Genomic DNA, 6,522 nt, shown 5'->3' with positions numbered 1-6,522 from the left:
AAACTATTTCCCTGAGCATAGACTGCTAGAATTCCTCTTTTTCCTCGGCAGTTCTGTTTCCTTTGCTGACTTCTCAGCTCTGGCTAGGGAACCTGTTATCTGAGTTTCAGTGTAGGGTTCCTTGTGAAGAGAAAGACTAAAAGGCACAGTGCTTCCATGACTCATCTGTGGAGGAAGAGCTTGCTGAAAGCCTGTGTGCTCTCCAGAGCTGACGACACTTCAGGATTCTGGGAAAACCTTCCACAAGCAGCAGTTTGTCTACCAGTGATCCCATTGGCCAAACAAAGGAAGAAATGACACAAAAGATCAAGATACTCCGAATTCTGGAAGCTTCTGGGTGATTTTAAATATAGAAAATATTGTTACCCATAGGCAGAGGAGACTTGAGGTCTGGACACCTCCTAAGGCAGGGTGGGTGACATAAGATGACGCACTACACAGAGAATTTCATCTCTAGTGAAGCCTAACAGTGGGGCTATAAAGTAGTAAAAGCAAGTTCCCCTTCTAAAGGTCACTCAGAGCCATGACTAGTGAAAGAGACTCTCCTCACTATGTCAGTATCATACCAAACTATCACTGAAGTGTGGCGATTAAATATATAAAAACATATATTTATGTAATATATATTTAAATCTATATTTATACACACATACACAGATGGCTTTGAATTAAAATGTTTCAACTTCATGATGGTGCAAAAGCAATACAAATTCCACAAAAATCATACTTCATGTTTTGAATTTGGATCATTTCCCAGGCTAGCTATATTGAGTTCAATGTTCTCGAGGTCTGGGCAATAGCAGCCACATACAGCTCTAAGTCAGTCAGACGATCATGAGGGGAGACTATTCCACAGTGTGCTACCATGTTGCTTAGCTATGATGTTGGGGAGATTGGAAATATTCAATGCATTTTTTCACTTGATATTTTAAAACCAACAGTAAGCATCTCTGAAACAAGCCCCAACAGAAACTGAGAAGCGTTTGTAGTCAGGCATGTCCAGAAGATAAATTACAGATGCTGAGAAAAACATTCCCCTAAGGCAAAATGGGAGCATCGGTAACAAGAAAAGCAGTAGTGGCATTAACATCAATTCCCCGCCTCTCCTGTCATCTTCTCTTTATCTCAAGAAAAGGATCATTTCAAGAACACATAGGGGGAAAGTGCAGCAACCAAAACTAAGTATGTGTGACACTGCCCAGGATACCTGTTAGCTCGTGTGCTATTTAAAAAGAAAGAAAGAAACTATTTCGGTGTGTTCCTCGGAGATATTTTTCTGTGGGTACTTTAGACTCAGTCAACAAAATCCATTTATGTGACATTTGGAAGGCAAAGGATTTCTTTGGGAACAGGGAGCTAAGCGAGTATCACAGAGCTGACTGCCGCAGAAGGACTCTGGGGTCCATTGTCTGGTACCAGTTTGGAGGGGTACAGGGGTGACACCAGCATGGCAGCAGATGCAGGTTGTTGGCGTCTGGATTGTAGGAGCAGTATGGCCTCAAAACCAAGTGTTAAGTGGCAATCTGTGGTTGCTGCACCTATAACCTTCCCTAGAATTTCTGGAGCAATTCTTTGAACTAACTCCTTTCTCTGTAATACCTTCAATGGTAAAGCAGACTGACTGGCTACTTCAAAGCCATTTTCTTTCTGCTGTGTACCCAGTACACTGTACATTTCCCACCCTGCTTTGCAGCTAGCTGTGGCCCTGTGCTAATGGACACAGAGAGGAATGTTGAGCATTGCTTTCAGATCAGAGCTGAGTCCACCTTCCACATAAGAAGCTTCATATTCTTTTCCTATCTAGCTGCTCTATATAAATCGTCACAGTGACCTTAGAAGCTACATGGAATAAGCTTCGGTCCTAAAGTCACTGCTTAGAAGAGAATCATTTTGGAAAAGAGAAAATAAGTCCTGGTGGCATCAGAAGAAAAAAAAAACCACACAACTGGGACATGAAGTAGAGAAGAAAAGGTTTGGGTCATGAGGAAGAAGTTAAAAGAAATACTAATGAGAATGAAATAGCGTAATTGGTAACACAGAACTGAAGGAGAAAAAGCGTGCTGCTGTGCCAAGCCATTTGTTATGGTTTGAATGTAAAATGCTCCCTACAGGCTCATGTGTTTGAATGCTTGGTCCCCAGATACTGGCATTGCATTGGAAGGTTATGAAACCTTTGGCAAGTGGGGCATAGCAGAGAAAGTGGGTCACTATGGGGCAGGCCTTCTGGTTTCTCCTAGTTAGCTTCAGCTTTCAAATTGACACAGTCTAGAGTTATGTAAGAGAATATTAACTGGGATATTGCCTACATCAGTATGGCCTGTGGCATATCTTGATTGCTTATTGATGTCAGAGGGCTCTGCCCACCATGGGCATCACCATCCCTAGTTAGTGAGTCATAGGATATGTAAGAAAGCTAGCTGAGCATTAAAGTGAGAATGAGTCAATAAGCAAGGTTTCTTCATGATTTCTGCTTCAAGCTCCTGTTGTGCATTTCTGCCTCAGTTTCCCTTGATGACTACCTATCATCTGTAAGCTGAAATAAACTCAAGTTGGTTTTGGTCATAGTGTTTATCAAACCAACAGAAACAATAGTAAGGCATGGGGTTATGTCTGGGCCCCATTTTCTAAAGATTTCTGATTCTTAGCCTACTGAGATACAAGATAATAGTAGTCAAAGACACTAAGGCTATCACAGAGCCACACCTACCATGCCCTTTCTGTCATATTGACTTATATCTTCTCAAACTGTGAACAAAATAACTTTTTCTCCCTTAAACTGTCTTGCCAGGTATTCAGACACAGGACAAGTGATTTAATCAGGCTTGGTTAATAGAATTAGTAGAACCCCAGTTAAAGAAGCTCTTTCTATCCTTACAATAAAATTTAGCTGGTAATAATCATTCTGGTGAAAGTTAGAGTAAGTCACCAATAATAGCTATGTAAAAACATTATTGAGGTTTGGTGGTGCATCGTAATTATAGAGTACTTGTTGCCTAGCATACTTAAGGCCCTGAGTCTAATCCCCAGTACAACAAATGCACCAAGAGAATTATTGCCAACATTTCAAAAGCAATGCAGTTGGTTGGCGGAATCCAACTAAAAGGAAATAAATTTAATCCTAATATGGGGTAATGTGCATATTAATAAACTCAAAAGCATTGGGCATTTCACAATGCATCACAAAAGACGTGTAATCAAAGTCATATGCCTAATGTTTGTTTATTATTTTCAAGAATGTTAAAGTGGGAATTGTAAAAAGGAGAGAAAGAGAGAGAGAGACAGAGAGAGAGACAGAGAGAGAGAGAGACACAGAGAGAGAGAGAGAGAGAGAGAGAGAGAGAGAGAGAGAGCGAGCTGAGAGATTTGGAGTTACCATTCCTGGGTAGACATGGGGGATCTATTCCTTTGGTAGCACTTGAGCCCTAACCCAGCCATCATTGTGTCAGATTCTCTGCCAACTTCATTCACTGAGATCTAAGCCATCTGAAACTTCTCAATCACACAGACCTTCCTTTAGTAGTTATCATGGAAGTCAAGGTCCATGAAATCATCCTTACAGTGGGACTCCTGGCTCTAAGAAATCCTGGGATGTCACCCTATGAAAAACATCCTCTTTTGATTCACTGACAGTCATCTTTCCCCACCATGGACCTTGATTCCAAGGGTGGTTCCCCTGGATGAGCTCCAAGAACAGATACAAATTTCAGAGACAGTGAGTACATCCCATGCTACCAATGTGGGGCCTGGCAATGAGCTGACAACTTAAATAGCATGCCTTACCCACGAGCCAAGCCAGCTGGTCTGTTTTACTGGTTGGGACTATGCCTTAGACATGCGCTTGCCTTTTATTTTCGGGTATGTTGCAATTCACCCTTTTGTTGCTATGGGTTGTTCAGGAACACAGAAGGCTAGTCATACTTCATGATATGTCATCTGATTGAGGTAGGCAAAGGCTCAGGCTCAGATGGTAACTATGTCATCATGAAGGTAATCGCACACTGTCCCCTGTCTTTCTTTTGTAGGGCTTTCCTTCTGCCTAGTTCACAACTTTAAAAGACAACGCACACCACCATGGTCAGTAACTTAATAAACCCTAACATGTAGCTAGACTTAACTAAAAGTGACATGCAAAATAATACCCATCCTTGGTCTGAAGACCGATACCCCTGTTGAGTACAGAAAAGCAAGTGGAAAACAGATACATCTATTTTAAACTGATCCACAGAGCATGGTGAAGTCAGCTTCCAGCTAAGTTAAAAAGTAAACGGCAATGAGCTCAATTTCCACTTTTCTTGTCGGCCTTATTCATCCTCCAAAGCACAGGAAGTATCAAGTCTAAAGACCAATCTCGAATGCAAGGACAAAGAGAGAATGTTCTTGCAACTCTTTCAGGCCAAAATGTTCCTGCTCAAAGAGAAACAGCTTGCAACAGCTATCACAGAGAAAGCTTCCAGGCCCAGTTATCCTTTTACCTTATCAACACAATGACTACTCTGAGCCTAAATCGGAAGAAACAGAGGTAACTGTTTGTGAAGGACAGAACACATACCAGAGTTTAATATGCTTAGCATCATTTAATTCACCCAAAAAGGCTCTTATCTGGGTGGTCAGAGAGAATTATCATACAGAAAATGACATTGAGTCTCAGGAGTGAAAGGCACCTGCCTACAGCCATACTGTTAGTATCAGCAGAAAAGTCAAATCGGCTTTGCATGACTCTGAGTCCTGTACTCCATGTGTTATGAATTAGCATCAAGTCTCACTTGAGTGAGAGATGCTCAAGGCACAAGGTACAGAGTTGAAGAAAAGCCTTTGCATAGCTAGGTGCCAGGGAACTTTCACACTTGGAGGTACTGCTGAGAGTTGAACTCCTTCCCTTCATGGCAGCTCTAAGCCACAGGCCCCTTATGCAGCCCCAAGGAAAGTAATGGAATATGAAGAAGCCTCCAGAGCCCTGATAAAGCCCTGGTGTAAATTAAACCCACTGTCTATCCTTAAAAGGAAAATGAGGAACCCAGACTCAAAAGGCTACACTCCTTATGTTCTCCCAGGTCGATGACCTTCTAGAAAAAACAAAACTAGGATGCAAACATAACACACCTATTAACAGTATGGAGGCTGAAAAGTGGGAGAGGAGTTGACTGTAAAAAGGGTTTGAGACATATTTTTTTAAGGTATGATAAAAATGTTTTCTTTCCTAATTATGGTAGACATCACATTACTATCCATTTGTCAAAATTTACTGAATTATACAACAAAACTCAGCACCCTTTTACACATATAAATTATACATCAGTAACCCTTAAGTTTGAGTGCACACAGGAAGCTGAAGTGACAGCATAATCAATAAGGGCTCACTGTGCAAGCACGAGGATCTCGGTTTGATTCCCAGCACCCATGTAAAAAGCTAAGTGTGGTGTTTTACACAATCATAGTCCTGAAGATCCCTAAAGCTCACTGGCCTAATGCACAAACCCAAGTCCCACTGAGAGACCCTGTCTCAAATAATAAAGTGAACACCTTCTACCTAACAAAACCCAGACCTCCAGCCTCCACATGTAAGCGCATATACATCTACACGCGTGCAAGTTCCTATGTACCCAAGGACATCCAAAATTAAAAATTTCTAAGGTGATATATATACACACACACACACACACACACACACACACACACACACAAAATGTGTTTCAAACAGCCAATAGTTGATAAATCTTGGGCTAAAATTTCTTTGTAAAACTGCAGTACATGAGCTCAAACGCCTCCATCGTTCAACCTTCCCAGTGGGGAGACTTTGCTGCAGGCAGCCACTGCAAGCTGACACGCCATGGCCAGGGAGGGTCTGAAGGGAATTTTCAGGCAAACACTTCTGTGGCAGTTGGAGTGAGAAACTGATTGTTAGGGTTATCTTGGTTTCCCGCCTCGTTTCCAGAATTTTCAGAGGTCACTCTGTACTTAATAGAAACACTCATCTGGAAAATTGCCTTAAGCCAGATTAAATATAATCTGTAACCTGTATTTAAACCTGTATTTCATATATCATGTGTGTCTTTATCTTCATATCCTGTTGTAATTTGAAGGACATACCTTTCTCTATGCTGAGCCCTGAATAGATGGGGTATGTGTGTGTGTATGTGTGTGTGTGTGTGTGTGTGTGTGTGTGTGTGTGTGTGTGTGTGTGTGTGTGTATGGGTATGTAATTTTATTTAAAATACCAAACAGTATAGCTCTCACTTGTCTAATGTTCTAATGTATCTTGGCATGTATTTTAAATGAATAAATACACTAGCCTAGTTTCTCTATTCCTCCACTTGACTTATATGTTCTGATATACATCTTCTTTGGTGAAGGTGTTTCTCCTTTTAGTTTGGCCTCTTAGTTCCTTTGTTTTCTATCCAACACATGGTATTTGAGAAGGATTCAGAGTTTTCCAGACCTATTGTTGATAGCTCAGTTTTGAAAAGAGCATAAGCTGCACAGATATGGGCTTGCACTGAAAACAATCAGGTCAGTCATGCAAAT

Source organism: Rattus norvegicus, chromosome 15, assembly GCF_021556685.1.
Source record: "Rattus norvegicus strain SHRSP/BbbUtx chromosome 15, alternate assembly SHRSP_T2T, whole genome shotgun sequence".
Taxonomy (NCBI): Eukaryota; Metazoa; Chordata; class Mammalia; order Rodentia; family Muridae; genus Rattus; species Rattus norvegicus.
Note: the sequence above shows the minus strand (reverse complement) of the source record.